Here is a 4,346-nt window from a genome sequence, read left to right as displayed (position 1 = left end):
ATTTTAAATATATAAAATCTAAAATATAATTAGGATAATCATTAAGTTCTAACAGAATCTTTAAGTATTTTCTTTATAAATATTATATTATTAAACCAAAAATAAATTACTTCCTTATTAAACTTAAATTACATATCTATACTATATTATAAAGTATTTGACAAAAACTCTTAAAAACCATTTTTTTGTGCATAAACTACTGTTTATTAATGGATGTTACTTAAAACTCAATATCGCAAGTAGATTGTGCGTAAGTACAACTTATTAAAGCTCCATATATGAATTCGTGTAACTAACTGTAGATAAACATAATCAAATACATGATAAACATCTCATTTTAAATATATAAAATCTAAAATATAATTAGGATAGTCATTAAGTTCTAACAAAATTCTTTAAGTATTATCTTTATAAATATTATATTATTAAAACAAAAATAAATTACTTCCTTATTAAACTTAAATTAAATTAGAAAAAAAAATTAAATTAAAGAAATTATTTAAGAAATGAGAACTTCTAAATAGTTGATTTGATACTAATATTGATATTTTTTTTTTCAAATTTACATTTTATTCAAAAATAAAATCATTATTACTTTCTTAAAAAAACAGATTAAATTGTATTATAACATCGACAGAGACAAAAAATAAAATAGAACATTAAAATCGAGATGGATCTCGCTGTATTGCGCGAATATCCTTTTATTATATTATATTATAGATTCCAGGTGAGGTATCCAAGAAAAGGTTACATACTTTCAGATGTAATTCCAACTCTCTCTGTCGATTAAACAATGTTGCTTTTGAAACAGCTTCCACTTTAAATATAAAAAATTTAAAATATAATTAGGATAATCATTGAGTTCTAATATAAACATTATCTTTATAAAAATTATATTGTTAATCTAAAATAAATTACTTCACTATTAAATCTAAATTGAATTATAATAAAAAATAAAATTAAAGAAATTGTACAAAAAAAAGAGAACTTATAAAAATTTAATTTGATATTAATATCAATATACTTTTTCAAAATTTTATGATATTTTCAAATTTATTTTTATTTAAAAGTAAAAATATCATCTTTCTCAAAACCACATAAACCGTAATATATTAACAAAAATAAAAAATAGAACGAAACATTAAAATTAATATGTATCTCGTTCCTTCTAGTATGTGTGTATATATATATACACACACACAGAGAGAGAGAGAGAGAGAGAGAGAGAGAGAGAGAGAGAGAGAGAGNTAATACGGTTTCTCTAATCAATAATGAATCATGTTAAAAATCAATGTATCATAAAGAACTCTGCAAACGTTAAATAAATGGAAAACCCATAAACCCACAAAAAGGATGTGTGTATATATATATACACACACACAGAGAGAGAGAGAGAGAGAGAGAGAGAGAGAGAGAGAGAGAGAGAGGGTTCCGGTGAGAATGAAAGTTATGGTTAAACTCATGTATGTTTGTTCGTTAATTTTTTTTTTTGTATTCATGTTCCTTCACGTGTGTGTGTGTGTGTGTGTGTGTGTGTGTGTATATATATATCTCAATTAGTTTTTTCAAATTTATATTTTATTCAAACATAAAAAACATTAATGTTTTCTCAAAACCGTATTATAAAATCGACAAAGACAAAGAATAAAACAAAATGTATAAGTACACTTCTTGTCCGGGAAAAAAATGATGGATTTGGGGAATTTTGGAAGAAACATTAAAGTTGAAGGTTATTTGGTATAAAACGTGGAAATATGCAAGAGGATTGAAAATGCTGCCACCACTCTAGCCAGCCAGCCAGCGTGCCTACCAGAAGGTGGTGGTATTGAAGAGCATTCCTCCAGTAGTACAGTACTGAACATTGTTGCATCCCGTATTGAAGAGCATTCATATAAGCTTTCATCCAATCCATTTCATATTGAACGAACATTGTTTCATCCCTTATAAGCATTCCAGTAGTATTGAAGAGCATTCTTGTAAGCTTTCATCCAATCCATTTCATTCCAGTCCAGGTATCTTTCTTGCTTACATTTCATTGCTGTGATGCAAATCTTATAAGAAATCACAAGAAAACTTAACACATGTTTGTTTGTTTGTTGCTACTTGCGTCTGTCCAGTCTTCAGCTCAGCTCAGCAAGGTATTCTTCTTGCTTAATGCTAGAAAGCTTTTTGGTGTTTAATATTTATCAAAAGCTATTGTGAGCACCGAGCGACTGAGTAGCTAGAGAAACAGAACCGGCGGTGTAGCCGTCGCCGGTGAAAGATGAGAGTCGGAGTTGAACAGTCGCCGCCGGTGCTTTATCAATAGATTTCTGATTCAGGTGGGCTATTGTGAGAGATGGGAGGACATAGCCGGTGCTATTGTGAGAGATGGGAGGACATAGGGGGAAATGATGGGTATATATTTGGGGGCAGATTCATTTTCCCTAGATCCACGTGTGTGTTTTTTATTTGCCTAAAACTAAAACCTCCATTCTTATTTTTATTCTTATTTTTTTTCTTTTTCTTTTTCGTTTTTGAAGAAACTGAAACCAATTTTAATTACTTGACAAGATATGTTTTATTTTTATCAATTTTTTTAATTACATATATGCTGAAACTTAACAGTAAAAGGAAGATTGTTGGCAAGAGTCGATAAATACATATACTAACCGACTACGATTCTCGGTATTTGCATTGCTTTTTGCCGGGTGAAATTCTTAAGATTGTCGGTCTTTGCATTGTTTTTTGCCGGGTGAAATTCTCAATCTTTGCATTGCTTTTTGCCGGGTGTAATTCTTAAGATTGTCGGTCGTTCGCTTGCCTCTTATTTGGATGTTAAATTTTTTGGATCCGATCCGGTCCAATTACAATTGGATATCCGATTATGTTTGGTCGGTTTTAATTATATCTAACTGTTTCATGGAAACTCACAGAAATGGGAGACTTTTCCACAACTATCGTTCACCTGGGAACTAGCAACCATACCCAAGACATCGAAAACCAGAACCACGAGCAGCAGCGGCGGCAGGAGGAGCAACAGCAGCAGCAGACACCGGAAGGGACAAATAACCAACAGCAACAAACGGGGTTGAGAGGTCCTAACAATGCTATGACAGAGGGGATAAATGGTGCATTGAATTTACTTCCGAGGGACTACGATCACCAATCCCGACTTTTCAACAAAATCCCCTCAACGGTTTCATTCATTTTTATGATCATATTCGGATTGGTAGCCATACAATCCTTCTCTCGGGATGATGGATACCCATCGGCTACTCATCCGACATATGTAGCCGTGATCCTTTTTGCTTTGGTGGGGTTCATACTTGTTTCGTTCTTTGTTTTGTTGCCACCTCCAAACTCATTGCTCACGTTTTATCTAGGCGCTTTTCAGATGCTCTTCCTTCTTGTTATTATGGGAGCTGCATTGGCCTTACTTCCGTAGTCATGGGCATTTCCGGGAACAAGACGGTAGAGACGGACTCGATCCCATAGGCATAGGGATTTCTTGTTTAGGTTTATGAACTCTGCATTTCATCATCTGTATTTACATTTGGTTTTCTTGTTTATGAAATCTGCATTTTTTACATTTGGTTTTCTTGTTTATGAAATACGTTGGTAAGCAAAAGTGAAGTTAATGCCATAAGGAGGAAGTCAGTCCCGACTTGTTTCATAAATCCACATGAACAAAAGACTCAAATTATCATCCAACCAACCTTCACATTATTCTAATCTTTTTGGAGGACTTGTCACATTTATACTAAAACTTTAGATCAATAATGAATAAAACAAAATATAAAGTTACCTTATAAAGTAAATCCGTTAAAGTCTTAAAAACAATTTTTCAAGCACAATGTACAACTATTTTATGCACAATCTTTTAAAACCGCTTAGGCGTTGTTTTGCAAAGATGAGCTACCTTATTTTCTAAGTAGATGTTTAGATGAACATAAGCAAGTTTTTTGAAGTAGCGTTTAATGAGCTGTCACTTTTTTCAATTATAATTCTCATTAATGTTATTTATTATTTATTAATGTTAATTATAAATAAATATTAATAATAGTTAATCATTCCTAATGTTAATTATTAATTAGTAGTAATTAAAATTTGTTAGTTATTTATTTATTTAGAATTATTATTAAATATGCAATATGTTGGCCTTGGGTTATTTGAGTCAACCTTTGACCTCCTAGTGTCAAACAAGTCAAAATCATACGGATTTCTTCACCATAAAGACTATTTTCTTATACATAAATTGGTATGTAATTATTCGTATTCAAAATTGAATAAAATCACAAACCAAAACAAAAACCTACTATTTTTTCACACAATCGACTTGATTGGTTATCAATAATACGGTTTCT

This window comes from Cynara cardunculus (genome assembly GCF_001531365.2).
Source record: "Cynara cardunculus var. scolymus isolate 2C chromosome LG 16, CcrdV1, whole genome shotgun sequence".
NCBI lineage: Eukaryota > Viridiplantae > Streptophyta > Magnoliopsida > Asterales > Asteraceae > Cynara > Cynara cardunculus.
Note: the sequence above shows the minus strand (reverse complement) of the source record.